Here is a 16,396-nt window from a genome sequence, read left to right as displayed (position 1 = left end):
AGGGGAAAGGAGGGGCAGGAGGAGGGATAAATTAGGAGTTTTGCATTAAGATATAAACATTACTACACAGAAAACCAACCAGGATGTACTACATAGCACAGGGTACTGTACTCAATATTCTCAAATAATCTATTAAAAAAAAAAGAATATGAATATGTGTGTGTGTGTGTATCTGAATCACTTTGCTATACACCTGAAACTAACACAACACTGTAAATCAACTATATTTCAATAAAAAATAAATGTTTTTGTGTGACACCAGGTGACCTTGAAACTGTAAGGAGAGAAGTGTAATTGCATGTTACTTAGCTTTCCATATTATACCTGTGTTCAATATTGACACAGGTATAATAACATGAACACTGCTAATTGGTTTTCATTTTTCAGAACAAATAATGGGAGACTTAATCATGGTTATTAAATGAAATGTAATTATTAACCTTGACAAATAAAGGGGACAGGGCGAGAGAATCAGACAGAATCCAAAGGAAAAGCAGTATTTCTTTACGACTTACACTGAGTCAAAAGATGCTGCCTTAGACACTGTTATCTGCAGACAGCATCTTAGGTTCATAAATATACTGAGGCAGAAACAAACTAGAGAGACAGAGGTAACCACCAAAAACAAGAGACAGCAGAAACGAGTGAAGATCATCTCTGAAGCCAAACTAGGCGTGCTACAGATGAGACTGCTTTACGATAAATCTACTGTTTTTAAATCAAAAACATGTAATACTTTGTAAAAACATAAACCTAAAAGATGTTTAAACAGGCAATAAACAAAATAAAAAAACAATGAAACTCAGTTAAAGTCTAAACTGCTGATAACTTAGCTGTGAGTTTTATTGCAACTTTTTAAAGATTCTTCAAGCAGAAAAGGAATTTGATAAAGAGAAAAATCTATCTTTAACCAAAATCTTAGATTACTTTGACAAAACTAGGAGATAGTCAGGGAAGAAAAATACAGTTAAGATTTCTTCCTGTTTGGGAACAATGTTATACATACTGTTTAATATTCCATATTGACAAAGATATCAATTCAAATAGATTCTTTAAAAATTTAAGGGTATCCTTTAGGGAATCAAACTGTTAAACTGCCTAACCGACTCACTGGAAGGGACCCTGATGCTGGGAAAGACTGCAGGCAGGAGGACAAGGGGACGACAGAGGATGAGATGGTTGGATGGCATCACCGACTCGACAGACAGGAGTTTGAGCAAGCTCCGGGAGTTGGTGATGGACAGGGAGGCCTGGCCTGCTGCAGTCCATGGGGTTGCAAAGAGTCGGACACAAACAGCGCCTGAACTGAGAGCACTGATTCTCTGAAATCTGTTGTATTTCTGCCAAGAAAACCACTCACATAACAGAATTTGGCAGCTGCTTTTGATAACACTGATGACATAAACCACGAGCTGATTCTTTAAGGAGACCAATAAAATTGACAAGCTTCTGCAGTCTCACCAAGGGAAATTATGAGAAAAAGAGGAACATACAACATTCCCGTTGTTATACAAAAATACTGCAATGGCTTGTAAAATTTCTTGGCCCTCCACACATCGTCGAATCACAGCAAAATTCACCACTCTCCTTTACAGTGTTGCTGTGCTGCGGTCAGCCGTGTCCGACTCTTCGCGACCCCATGGACTACAGCAAGCCAGGCTGCTCTGTCCATGGGATTTCGCTGGCAAGCGTATTGGAGGAGGTTGTCATTTGCTTCCCCAAGGGATCCTCCTGACCCAGGGGTCAGACCTGCTTCTCTTACGTCTCCTGCATTAGCAGGTGGAGTCTGTACCGCTGCGCCACCTGGGGAGCAACTCCTAACACGGCAAAACTCCTCAAAAACGCCATTTATACTCACAGCGTCTCCACTGCCCTCTCTCCCAGCTCTTCCTTCCCTCTCTCCATTCGAGCCCACTAAAATCAAGCCTTCTCCCCTCCACTCCCTGGGGATTACTCTGTGAGGATCAGCGGCCTTCAAACCACCAAATGGGAGATTTGGGGTCTTCTCAGACAGCATCTTAGCAACACTGACCAGGTTGATCATTCCCTCCCTGAAATCCCTTCTGCACTTCGCTTCCTGGATTACCACAGCCATCTGATTTACCACCTCACAAGCTATCAACCGGGTGGCTTCCCTCTTCTCCTCCAGAGCTCTAAGTGCTGGAGCACCAGGGCTTGGTCCTCCCATCTCTCCTTCTCTTTGTAACACTCCCTACGAAAACCCATCCAGACCCACAGCACAAGACACGATCACTGATGGACTTGCTGTATACTCTCATACTTACATTTGGTCTAATCTCACCTATTCTCAAACTCTGTACTCATGTATCCACGTGCATACTCAAATTACCACCTGTATGTGTCTAGCAGACACCTCACATTGAACATGTTCACAAACCTTGGTTCCTCGACCTCCAGCTAGGATATATATCAAAATATTAACAATGGTTACATTTAGGTAATTTTTCCTTGTTTCTGCCTTCAAATTCTTAACCATAAACACATATTACTCTGGAATCAGAAAAATGTTCAAACAGACAACAAACTATAAACAAAAATATGTGCCTTCAGAAAAAAAGGCAGTTCCATTTCAGTTGTCTTTAGGTCTCCCAAGGAATGTCAATTACTTTTCTCCCCCTTTATAATTGATTTTTCTCCAGTCATCAGTAGATATTGATTTATCACTGCCTGGAAAATTCACGGGCAACTGTAAAACACTGTTTTAAATCAGGCTGCACTGATACCTTCATAGTAATTACAAAACAATTAAATTTCACAGAAATTTTAAAAGATGCTTTGATGTGGGAAAAGAAGACCCTATTACAGGAAAAGAAGAAGAAAAGATCCATCAAGTCCAGTCTAGCTCTGTGAACACAGGCAAATGCGCATCCTTGTGACTTAAGTGGGGAGTCCCTGCCCTACATGTGTCCCAAAGGCCTTTGAAAAAGATAAAGTGTTACACACAGAATACAAAGAATTACGAAATGCAAAAGAAAATCAATTTTAGCACCAGCAGCAGCATGATAGTGGAAAGAAAAGTACTGGGATATAATTAAGGTAATGCAGATATTTCCAACAGTGTTATCGCTAAGATCCCTAACCTCACCCTACAGGCTCCCCACAAGGAAAACAACATCCACACTTACGTCAAGGACTGAATGGTTGGCTGCATTTAACAGCACAGGGCCTGCCATGAGATTTATCGTTATTATATTGTCAACTTTATGCAAGTGACCAAAAGAAAACTGTTTTCCAAGGTTCTACAAACCCAAGAAGTTAAGCTACAAAATAGAGTGATTCCGGAACCTCTAAGAATGAAAGTATGAGTAAGCCTAGTGATGATCTCAACAAGATAGAAAGAAAGTGTTAAGACCACACAAGTCTGCTCAAGAGAATGGATAATCTCACAGACCAAAGACTTCCCAGCTAAACGATGACATTCATCCAATAGAACGTACTTCCACACTTCCGTTACAGATGAGGAAACTGAAGTCCTGAGAGGAGAGTATCTTCAGGTCAAAATGTCTTCTGCCCCTAGGTCCAAATATTACATTTCAATTCATATTACATGATCTAAACAGTGACGCTGTGTTGAGGACAGGGCTAAAAGTGAGGAGGAAGAAAACAAAGAATAGAGGGAAATGTCTCAAGTGTCCTCTTCGTGTGATGAGAACAACGTTTGTCAGACAAAGATTAAAAGGACATTTAGGGAACAGACATTTCCCCTTATTACTCAATATTCAATTTGTTAATTTCTGATCAACACTTCTTGAATTACATAAACAATCTCATAGATCATTAAAAAGAAACTGACACTAAACTAGGCTGAATTTAAACCAAAGTCTGAAGTTATACTCAATGAAATTTCCGTAGAAATTTAAAAGAAGGACACAGTGGTGGAGATATTTCACCAAAAGTTACTTTCAATACAGAATAATAAGTGTTCCTGTCCTACATTCATAATGAAATATTCACGCCATTTGTTTTCAAGCTGTAAAAATTATAGCTATGATTTACATTATTTATTTCTGATTGCCTAGAGGAAGTGAAAGCCTTAAAACTAGACTTTGGTCAGAATGACCTTCTGTAGGTCTAAGACTTGACAAATATAGTATGCAAAGTAACTGAAAACACAAGCAAACCATGGAAAAGGGGCCCTTGAAATTCCCAACCACTCCAGAAACACCTTCTCATCCCGACTCCTAATAAATTTGAGTCAAAAAAAAAAAAAAAAAGGATTAAGAGGAAAAAACATTAACTAACAATGTTAATTAAATAAGGCAGCAGTTACAGTAGATCTTCCCTGGTGGCTCAGTAGATAAAGAACCTGCCTGCAACGCAGGAGACCCAGGTTCAATCTGCGTAGGGAAGATCCTTTGGAGAAGGGAATGGCTACCCACTCTTGCTGGGAAAATTCCACAGACAGAGGAGTCTGGCCGGCTAGAGTCCACAGGGTCACAAGAGTCGGACACAACTCAGCAACTACCACCACCACCCACCACCACTGCAGCAGCGCAATTACAATATGAATCACAGATACGAAACTTTCTAATTTTAGTAGAGGTCCTAAACTGAAATGCTTTATTTAAAGATAACCTAATCCACTAATCCCTGGTAGGCAATACAGTGCTAGGTATCTCAATAAACATAGCTAAAACTAAAATTTTAAAATCTGTTTCTCATTATTGATGTTAACTTGGAAGTCAAAATTACCATCTCTAAAATGGAAAATATCGAGCTGTAGACTTTCCACCTAGCCTTCAAAGAGCTACTTTCCAACATATAATCCCAAGATTTAGTCAGCTAAGTAATATTAATCTGAGACCTATTTTTAAAAAAGCTGAAATATTCCTCAGTTCAACTATTATTTAAGGAACAACTGACTAAGCAAATACTATTGTTTTTCATCTGAGATGGAAAGTGTTTTGGCAATAGTCTTTCTAAATTCTACCCAAAAAAGTAATACCATTTCAGAAGCCTCCCCTAACCATCTATCACAGCTATTCATTATTCTCGATTAGAGAAAGGAAAAAAACACCTCTAAGCAGTTACTCTCTGCCTGATGAATTTACAACACTAAGTGTTTCTTTACTTGCCTTGTTTGTTTGCCCTTCCTACGGGAAGGGCTAGGCTGTGCTGTGCCTAGTCGCTCTGTCGTGTCTGACTCTCTGCGACCACGTGGACTGTAGCCCACCAGGCTGCTCTGTCCGTGGAGAGTCTCCAGGCAAGAACACTGGAGTGGGTTGCCACGCCCTCCTCCAGGGGATCTTCCCGACCCAGGGATTGAATCCAGGTCTCCCGCATTGCAGGGGGATTCTTTACCATCTGAGCCACCAGGAAAAGCCTCCCATACCATACAAAGTACCACAAACTGGGATAGAGAAGAAGGAACAAAAATCAAACAAAGTCCTCTGAACTTATCCAAGTGCTGTGAACAGTTTAGAAGTATGACAGAAACACCGTAAAAACTCAAGTGGAATTGTTTTTGAAGTCTGAAAGGTATGGCAAATAAGCTAACCACAGGACAGCTTTCCCTCTGGAAAGGAGTGTGTAAAGAGGGACTGATAGATCTGTTTGTATCCCAGATTCAAGGACATGGGTTCCAAAGGATCCTGGCCGATCCAGGCAATGAACCCACTGCTCAAGCCGGACTAGCCTCACCACTCACCAGAGCCACATTCATCACAGGTGGGCGTGTCCTACAGAGGTCAAAGTAGAGTGGTTCCTCTTGGGTTAGATACAATCAGAAGCTACAAGATAAAATTATGTATTCTCCTTTCCCTGCAAGTAGGAGGATCACAGAGAACTGTAGAACTGTTCAGAGGACCGAAAGAAATATATTCCTTCTACACTTAATTTTTGGGGTAGAATGGGCAAATTTTCACAACTTTTAAATCACATTAAAATAAAACATTTATGTGATCTGACTGTAGAAATAATACTTGATCATAGGGGGAAATAAGAGGGGGGAAAAAAACCACCTAAAACCCAAATCCAAAGACAACCACATGGTCTCTCTCTACGCAGAAGTATGTGTCTGCGGAGTAGCAGTGACATCTACATGCTACCTCGTGTAAAGCAGACAGCTGGTGGGGAGCTGCTGTGTAACTGCTGGTGGGGGCTCAGTGCTCTGTGAGGACCGGGGAGGGGCGGGGAATGGAGGGGCTCAGGGGAGGGCGGAGGCTTAAGAGGTAAAGGATGTATGTGTACACACAGCTGATTCACTTCGCTGTCCAGCAGAAATATACTCCAACTGTAAAGCAAATATACTCCAATTAAAAAAAAAAGAACCTGTCTGTGCGTAGTGTTGGTGTAAGTAGCAGGCAAGCACGACCCTGTGGGTCATCCTGCTATCGTTCGCCCCCCTCATTTTCGAACCAAATCCTGATTGTGCCTACAAGTCTACTCCATCTGAGGCCATGCGTTTCTGGGGGTAGCAAACCCTAGTCCCAACCTAAGACGAATCACAGTCCATTTCAGCCCGTCACTGTGGTCCCATTTCCCTTGACACTGGTTTAGACGTACATGGAAGCAATGCTGACTCAACAGAGGAGAGGCTGGGGTGGCATCTACTATGAGGTCTTCGGGACAGGCCTTTATCACTGATAGAGAGCATCACAGGAGAAAAAGTCTTCTTCCAAGAAACTTAGTCATATTTACTTGTACACTTGAACTTGTGGCAGTCATCTTGCAACCATAAGAGGAACTAGCCATGGGCAAGATAAACACACAGCCTGCATTTTCAACTTTTTCTCACTGACCTTACTTTTAAAAACATACACACACAGACACACAATCTTTCTGACCCAACCTCCCCCTACTAACACCTCTCTCTTCTCTAGTCTTCACTGATAAGCTTCTCAAAAACACTGTCAAGACAAGCTGTTTCTTCCACTAAACTATACACTCATCATTTACATTCCTAGGCTTTTTTAATTTCCCAAAACTTAAGCTTCTTCTATCCTACATTTTCAAGGCACATTTGACACGTTGCTATTTTGGCAATGAACACACGCTACAGTAATGGTTTACCCTGCAGATTATAATCTCTGAAAACACTGCCAGTATCGAGAAAAATTCTTGGCATATAAAGCACAAATATTTGTTTCATAAATGAAATGGAAATCCAATGCCTAACAAACAGGCATATCCCGAATGTTGAAATGAGTGTAACAACCCTACTATCTACACACACCAGAATGTGCATTTGTGTGCGTTAAGCTGGGAAGAAGAACAAATGCACAGGAAGATAAGAGAGCAAAGTGCCTTGAAACCTGAAGACACAATTCTTCTTTACTCTCCTGGGATCAGACGGCTGGTCAAAGTTAACTGAATAGGAGAGGGGAGGACGTTTCCACACTGGTATCTGAGAACCAGTGGTGGGAAGGCATGCCAGTATCTGGGTGACTCTGCCACTGGTCAGCACAGCTGCCAACCTGCTCCAGGGAGGAAGCGGTGCCCCAGCCCTCCTGGGGCCTGGAGCTGGCAACGCACCTGACCAGTGACAACAGGCACACCTCAAAGGCCAAGCGCGCACACACACAACACAAAACAGCCAAAGAAATACATTTAGAGCTTAAACAGTACCTGAAACTGTCCAAGAGACAATGAAGCAGGCAGAGTTGGGGGCAGTTCCAGATTCAGCCGTACCAGCACTTCCTTTGGAATGACAACTAGGAATGAAGGGATGTAAGCAAAGAACTCTACTCAGCTGAGCAAAAACACTTTTCCACTTCAAAAGTCACTTCCTAGTGTGAAAGAACTGATTAAAAGGGCAATGGCTTTTTTCTTACTTACCCCTATAATTTTAGTTATAAATCCTATCTAGAGGAGAGTCCTGGGCCATGCTGGGAACACTCCTCAGAAAAACAGCAAATAAAGAGACACTAGATACTTTTCCAGTGTTCACGTATGGATGTGAGAGCCAAACCATAAAAAAGGCTAAGCGCCGAAGAATTGATGCTTTAGAACTGTGATGTTGGAGAAGACTCTTGATAGTCCCTTGGACTGCAAGGAGATCCAACCACTCAATCCTAAAGGAGATCAGTCCTGAATATTCACTGGAGGGACTGATGCTAAAGTTGAAGTTCCAATACTTTGTCATCTGATGTGAAGAGCTGACTCATTGGAAAAGACTCTGATACTGGGCAAGATTGAGGGCAGGAGAAGGAGACGAAGAGGATGAGATGGTTCGATGGCATCACCAACTCAATGGACATGAGTTTAAGCAAGCTCCAGGAGATGGTGAAGGACAGGGAAGCCTGACGTACTGCAGTCCATGGGGTCGCAAAAAGAGACACGACAGAGAGACTGAACAACAACAAGATACTTTGAAAATGGAAAGTGTCTTGAGCCAAGCTCTGACAATCACAGTTTATAAAACAGTTCAGTGCAAAATGCTAATAATGAAATCAGTGATGAAATTATTGATCTTACCAAACCCCACTTACTCCAAAAGGACAACCTTATCATTGAAACCTAATAAATTCACTGAAAGACTAATAAATCTTTTACAGCTGCCTATTTCATAGCAAACTTTCTGAAGGACAAGTACGTCTCCTCACGGATTTAACTGATTTCCAAAAGACGTTGGCACACTGTAGAGGAGAATAAGGTATTAAGGATATGAAGATAGCATCAAGTAGGAAGTGAAGTGGATGGGTCATACCATTCCAACAGGCTCCTAAGAGGTCATCTCTTTTAGGCAAAAATATCTCCCTTGGGAAACCTAGAGGCTGACCAGTTAGTAAAAAGAGAGATCAGTGTGTGTGCTGGGGAAGAGGGAGGCAGGAGGAGGAGGCAAGACATTCCCTATATGCATACCACCATTAGTCTATAACCTTAGAGGTGGGACACTGCCAACGTCCAGGCTACAAACAAATGGAAAAAATGACCCCACCACATAAAATGCTTTTTAATGTAATTCGACTTTAACAGGGGATGGGGAAATGGAGTGCAGCTGACCATGATGACTAAGATCCAATCTAAGAAATGACAAAGTGAAAATGACTTCACCAGATAGTACCTGGGGGACAGTTATTTCCTGACAAAAATATCCTTTGATTACTAAGTTTCCTAAGCCATTAACAAAATGACTTACGTCTACTTTTTAAAAGGCCTGACTTGCACAGAGCTCCAGCTGCATGGAGGTGACATTCTCTACACGGTGTCAGTACTGAGAAAGGAGCCAGCAGCCCGCTGACTACATGGCGAGCCCACTGTGCTTCTAGGACAGTCATTAACAACCAAGATCCTGGCAGCCGCTCTGTCTTTGTTCCTTATATTTGCTTGGGGACAATTTTTATGATGCTATTAATGTTCTCTAAACTGACCCTGATCCTCAATAACACAAAGGATCGGTTCTAGAGGAATGATCATATTAAAGGAGAATAGTAGCTAGACAAACCAAATTATATTTTGCTCAATCTAATCGTAAGTCAATTACAAGGACAAAGAAGTCACAAGATAAATTTTCTTTCTATCTTAGGAGATGAACTAAAAGAATGATTTAAATCCAGCTGCTTTCTCAATCCTCACACCCAAGATGCAAACAGAAAGCAGAATTCTCAGTGATTTAGAGTTTTATTTTGGTACACATTTCAAACTTAAGAGTGCAGCAAACATTGTTTTCTCTTTCACTCTTTTGAAAATTCCCAATTTCCAAAGCACAGAGCTAAAGTGAACCCACGTCATGCCACCGATGCAGCGGGCCTCCCTCACAGCTCAGTTGGTAAAGCGTCTGCCTGCAGTGCAGCTGACCTGGCTTCGATCCCCGGGTCAGGGAGATCCCCTGGAGAGGGAATGGCAACCCACTCCAGGAGTCTTGCCTGGAGAATCCCATGGGCAGAGGAGCCTGGCGGGCTACACTCCACGGGACTGCAAGAGTCAGACACGACTTGGTGACCAAACCACCACCACCAATGCAGCATCTGACAGTTTACTGAAGACACACAGCCAAATCACATTCAATGTTCCATGGAGATAAAAGAGAAGACATGTATCACTGTCAGTAAGAAACTGACACATTCTTGTCAAAAGGATGGTCAAAACCTTCGACATGACCTTTCTGAACTATTAACAGATACAAGAAGCTATGTGATAAATATACCCACTGTTCATCATCGATACCTTTCTATATTGTATTAATATGGGGACGTAAAAAAGTACACCACCTAGACGTAACTGGCAGGTAAATTTACATTGCAAATATTCACAAACATACAAGCCATAAATGAGAATCAATATTAATAAATCAGTTCTGTCTGGAAGAAAGTGGGCAGGTTACTAACCTTGCCGGACCACAGTGTCCTCAACGATAAAGGGAGGAATAAACAGATTAGATGCAGGATGGCAGGTGTTTTCATTTATTAAAAAGCCAATTCCAATTACCTGGTAACAACTGCCTCTAGAGCGTCTGACGGAGACTTGAATCGGCTGATCCCTTTAATAAAAAGCCATGTCCTGTGTTCCTTGCGCTCAGCAGCAGTCTCTGAGATGCTGCGAGCGATTTGTCAGGATGTGCACTTGAGCCATTTCCCCAGCAGCAGCCATGCGCGGCACAGCCACGCGCTTCTCTTCAATCTCTCTGATCAATGGTTGAAAGCAGCTCAAGGAGGCTGCAAGACAGGACTGGAACCAAGTACTTCAATGAACTAAAGAACAGACAGTAACAACCAACGCACATTTTTTAACGCGAAGCCAGCACTGTTCTAAACACTTAACACATTAATGCACTTAATCTGCTACCGCCTCTATGACGCAGATTCTATTATCATCATCCCGTTTTACAGATGAGAAAAGGAGGCACGACTAAATGAAGTAACCTGTCTGAGGCTTCACAGCAGGTAAGTAACGGAGCAAGAACTTGGCCTTCAGCAGTTTGGCTTTAGGTGACTCACTTCCAATAACTCTACTTACTGCTTTCTCCGTCAACTGTACAGTGATCAGACCCACCACTTCAGTTCTGTCAATGCTATGTGCTCAGCCAGAAGCCCAGGTTTCATGGTGGGTGTACGGCTCTACTTTATCTGCAGTCATGAAACATTTGCTTTCTCCAAGGGGTCTGGATTATGGCAATTAGTGCTCAAATTACCCATACCTTGGGCTTGGGCAGATTACCTTATTTGGCATTTTTTTTAAATTAAAATAGTTTCATAAGTCATCCATTCCACCACATAAAATACACCATTTAGTAGTGCGTGCATGTGTGTGCCAAGTCATGTCCAACTCTTTGTGACCCCACGGACTGTATAGCTCTTCTGTCCATGAGGATTCTCTAGGCAAGAATACTGGAGCAGGCTGCCATTCCTGTCGCCAGGAGATCTTCCCAACCCCGGGATCGAACCTGCGTCTCTTATGTCTCCTATGTAGAAGCCTCAGGAAATTGAGTTTAGGGTTAGGACGATTCTCCCCTTAACAGAACACTGGTCAGAAAGCTGGGAGGAAGAGGTGATTCCTTAAACCTAAGTCTTGGAGAGGATCAGCATTGTGATGAGAATCTCTGACAACTGGCCGTTTTAAGGGGCTTTGCGACCATCATTCTCAACATCATTTCTCACAGTACAGCAGTGCAAAAGGCATATGGCCTACACGGTTTTAACTGAATGGTAAACACCATCCCCCAGCATGCTTGGAAGGTTGATTTTCTGAGTAAATCATATTCTCCTAAGGGGTGAAATGCCACTTTCCAAGTAATCTGCTGAATATGTAGTCTTTTTAATCCTTGTTAAAGGGGCCCCTTGTACACTTGGCCCCTAAAAATGCAGACTTCGAGGAGTAACAGCACAGAGTAATTTTTCAAAGACTATATTACATACAAATTATACTCCAATGTGCAGATTATCTTCCGGTGGTCCCTTTCACATATTACTACACTTCAGGTCCTATCCATGAAACAAACCAACCTCCTGACTTGTCTCCAAATTCAAAATACATGGTATCATAGGCAATGGGCAACTGTGCATTTTTTGTTATTCCCATTCTCAGCATTAATAATGACAAAATGTACCCTCAAGCTTCTAAATCTTTAGAACACAGCATTAAAAAAAAAACCACTACATGTGAAATAAAAATTTATATTAAGAACATTTAAAAGAATGATAGCTTTTAAGAGGAAATCACAAGTTTAAAAAAAAAAAACCCTAGTTGTTGAAAGAGTATTATTGGCAGTGGTTAACAAACTCTTTATGCTCCCAACAAAAGGTGGGGGGGCGGGGGTGTGTGTGCAAAAAATCCACGTTATAAAACATGCATGTACTACTGTTAGTCTGTACCTTGAAGATTAATATATATATTTTTCATTTACTTTTATTAGTTGGAGGCTAATTACTTTACAATATTGTAGTGGTTTTTCCCATACATTGACATGAATCAGCCATGGATTTACATGTGTTCCCCATCCTGACCCCCCCTCCCACGTCCCTCCCCATCCCATCCCTCTGGGTCTTCCCAGTGCACCAGCCCCGAGCACTTGTCTCATGCATCCAACCTGGACTGGCAATCTGTTTCACACTTGATAATATACAGTCTTATTTTATAGAGGTGATGTTTAAAAAAAATCAAGGGCTTATTGCTTTCTTCCAAATGAATCATCTGGCACCCACCTTAGAAGCCCGAATCCCTAAAACATTTTATGATTTCCAATTTCTTCTAGTTGCAAACGTAAAGCGCCATTTTCTACTACAAAATATCTTAAATAAAAGCCCATCAAAAAGAAAAAACAACCATTCATTCTTCTGACCACAGATGAGGGCCAGCTGCTCCCAGTCCACATTTCCTATCCCTAAACTTTGTAGACAATAGGGACTGTATGCTTGGGTCTTGGGCTCGTTTCTAAGGCAAGAAGTAATGATCCAACATGGAAAGACACCAGCGTCATCACTCCTAAGACAATAAGACAGACAGCCAGATGGTTTACCTTCCATCAGTCAGCACTTTCTAGACTTGACCCAAAGAGACCTGTTAATTCCACCCACGTTCTCCTTTCTGCCGCCAGAAACTACTACTGTACGCCTGAAAAGCCACGGTCCATGAAAAACCAAGAGGCAGGCTCCTTCGGCGTTCTCCTAAAGAAATCTTTATGAAGAACAGATTAAGTGCATTTTCTGAGATGTATACACCACACAACAGCAAAACCACAACAGGGAAACAAAAAAACCCTGAGTGCAGTAAGAGAAATGAATATTTCTGTTACAGTACTGTTGGGAGGTGACTCCTAGCTGCACATTTCTTCCTCTGGTTTAGCTCTCACTGGCACAAATTTCTCAGGCACTAGGTCACGAGGCTGCTCTGTGTTTAAACACCACCTCAGCATTACTTGGCCGCTTCCTAAGAGTGCTGGCACCTCACCCACTGATTACCTGCATATCCACACACACACACACACACAACTCCAGCTTCAGGCCTCTGAAGCAACCCTTCTGGAGCGCTCCTTGGCCTTTTATAGTGGAGGCATGTGATGAGTCTACCGGCACCAGCTGTTCCTAATTACCTCTCCGGCTGGGCGAATGACTCAGCAGCCCAACTTTCTTTTTAAGGAGTCATCTACCTTGCGAGCCAACCAACAAACTGAACAATGGTAAAGCACTTGACACTGTTATAGGTTAAACAACAACAATCACGCAGGATGCCCGGCTATCACTTAAACCAAGGCCGTCCTACTGCAAGCTGAGTCACCAGGTGTCTCCCCCCCACCCACCCCCCTCCCAGGCTTCCCTAGTGGTTCAGAGGGTAAAGAATTTGCCTGTAAAGTGGGAAACCCAGGTTCGATCCCTGGGTGGGGAAGATTCCCCTGGAGAAGGGAATGGCAACCCACTCCAGTATTCTCGCCTGGAGAATCCCACGAACAGAGGAGCCTGGCGGGCTACACACCACGAGGTAAGCTGAACGACTAACATCTTTCTTTTATTCCAAAGGCTGAAGTAGCAAGCGTTTTCCAGTCCAGCCAGCCCTTGCACCACTACCCAAGACCAGGAAGAAGCCAGCCGGCGTCTTCCCACTTCTCCTCTAGACCATGTGAAGCGCTCAAGCGCGCTCCGTCACTCGCACGCCCCAGTGTTTCCACCCCTTTACCGTTCGGAACTGCCGCCGGAAAGGCAAACCCTCCTGGCTATAAGGAGTGTCAAAACACAGGAACCCAAGGTCTAGCCGTACCGCCCTCCACACCCGATACTGACAGAATTCCCCCCAAAAGACAAGGCGTCCCTACAAAACAGCCTTTTGTTCCTCCGAGCCTGACCTCAGTAGCTTGTTCCCCACCCCCACCCCCCACGCAGTTCCTTCCACAATGACTACTACGCTGTAGCTCGGAATCAGCCCGAATCCAACGCTCACTTTGCACAAAAGCCTTTCTGCACGTTCTACTCAATGACAAAAAACCTCCGCGCAAGGACGCGCGAGCGACGGCACTCGCCTCAAACACGCACAAAACTGGCGTCTCTACGAGCAACACCCACTCTCAGGCGACAGCGAGAGCCTTTAATTACAGCGTGCCGGGCAAAACTCCCAACAAAGAGGGAGTGGGGAGGGGGCCTGGGATCCCCCGGGGGTCCCCCAAACCAGTCTTGGGCTAAACCCAGCCAGCCCCGCAAGGTGGTGTCTGTGCTCCAGCCACCAACTCGGCCTTTCGGAGTCCGCGATTACACGCGCCACCTACACCCCCCGGCTCCCCCCGCCCAGGCTGGGCAGACGGGAGGCCGACAGCTCGCGGGCCGCGGCGGCCGAGGGTGGGCGGGAGAACAATACGGAGCCAGGACGGGCCGGGCGAGCCGCGCGGGCGGTGCTGAGGTGTCACAGCCGGGCGCGCGGGATCGGGGCGGGGGTGGGGTGCGCCCGGGAGGCGGCGGAGGGGCACCCCAGCCCCGCGGCGCCGGGTAAAGTACAGAGCCGGTCCGTAAACAGCGGCGCCGGCGGCGCGCGGGGCCGCTCGCCCCTTCCGGCAGACGCGGCCACTTCCAGGAACCGGAGCCCGCGGCCGCCCCGCGCGGGCCCCGCTCAGAGGCCCCCCGCGCCAGCCGCCCAGAACCAGAGAGCTGCCGCCCCGAGTCCTCCCCTCCGCCGCCTCCCCCGGACCCGCCCGAGACCGCCCCTCACCGGCCGACGGCCCAGACCGCGCGCCGCCGCCGCCGCGCCGAACCCTCCGGGCGAAGGGCGCCCGGGACGCGCGAGCCACTCACCACAGCCGAGACGCGGTGCGGCCCGACTGACGGCAGCGAGCGAGCCCGACGGGCCGCGCGGGCAGCGATCAGGTGACTCACTCCCTCCCCGCGGCCGGCCGCCCCCTCCGCGCCCCACCCCTCCTTCTCTCCGACGCCGCGGCCGCCGCCGCCCCCGCCCCTCCCGGCGCCAAAGCCCCGCCCACCCGCCTCGCGAGGCCCCGCCCCTCCCTCTACGGCGCGCCTAAACCCCGCCCTCCCGAAAAGCCCGCCCCACACACACGCACGCCGGGAATCCCGGCTCTGCTGATGCCTGCAGCTGGCTCCCTGCGGCCGAAGCCCACCCAACAGGAATGCAGGGTAGGACCGCATGCGGGTACCGGGCAGGGCAGGCTACTGCAGGCGATGGTGTCTTTGCAACCTCCGCGGGCGGCGCCCCTTTGCAGACACAGCCCGCTGTCTGAACGAAAAAAAAACCACCTGAGGACCATCATCTCCTCCTTTCCTGCTTCAAGAGGAAAGGAAAAGCCTGATGGCCTGCTCGCTCGGAGTGTTGCCTGGATACCCGAAGTCGAGTGCCAGCGGACACCAGGAGGGGAAGACGAGCGCCGGCCCAAGTCCCTCTCCCCAGACCAGACCCCATCAGTGGTAGCTTCTGGCAGCAAGCTCCTCTGCCTTCTCCTGGGTGTGGCGGGGCGCCCAGGTTCGCAGGTATTTGAGCTTGCTGATAGGGATGCATCAAGTAAACCCAGGATTTTGTAGAAAGTATCTGGCAGCCCTGGTGTCTGACTGTGAAAACAACAGCGTCGGCTAGCAGGTGTCCCCTTTACACCGTGTCTGCCAGGAAACTTGGAACCGGGTTCGGCGCCCCAGCGGTGTTAGCCAGCTCATCTCCGCCCGGGGTCAGGCATTCATCTCTTCTGCTGTTTACTCTGGTCTTTATCCAGTTTTCAGCTTTAAAATTAAGTTCTAGTCCACTTAAGCATCTCTGCAGTTTAAAGCACTGACTGTGGGCAGAGACGCCCACCTGGCAAAAAGCCTACACTTCCCAATCCAACGGGAGACCCGAGTGCCCTTTCACTGTGCCAGTCGATTGGAGGCCAGATCTTGGGATTTTTGCAATCAGCTTTTGATTCAGGTTGAAACACAGACAGTGATGGCTGGACAGCATCAGCAACAGGAGGTGAAGACTCATTCTGGGGCACAGGAAGACAGCCCCGCACCTCCCAGTGCAAAAAAGGCTA

At 45.7% G+C, this 16,396-nt stretch overlaps 1 protein-coding gene across 2 annotated transcripts in view; it reads right to left on the bottom strand.

Moving 5' to 3' along the window:
• Positions 1–15,264, bottom strand: part of BACH1 (BTB domain and CNC homolog 1) — a 45,354-nt gene extending 30,090 nt beyond the window's left edge. Inside the window, exon 1 of one of the 2 annotated variants that reach the window (XM_020895448.2) lies at positions 15,174–15,264. The gene's annotated coding sequence lies outside the window, so the exon portion shown is untranslated. The other variant, XM_070455127.1, reaches the window with a different exon arrangement.
• Positions 15,265–16,396: the final 1,132 nt, after the last annotated feature.

Source organism: Odocoileus virginianus, chromosome 25 (genome assembly GCF_023699985.2).
Source record: "Odocoileus virginianus isolate 20LAN1187 ecotype Illinois chromosome 25, Ovbor_1.2, whole genome shotgun sequence".
NCBI lineage: Eukaryota > Metazoa > Chordata > Mammalia > Artiodactyla > Cervidae > Odocoileus > Odocoileus virginianus.
The sequence above is the reverse complement of the archived record's forward strand: the minus strand, read 5'-3'. Positions and strand labels throughout refer to the sequence as shown.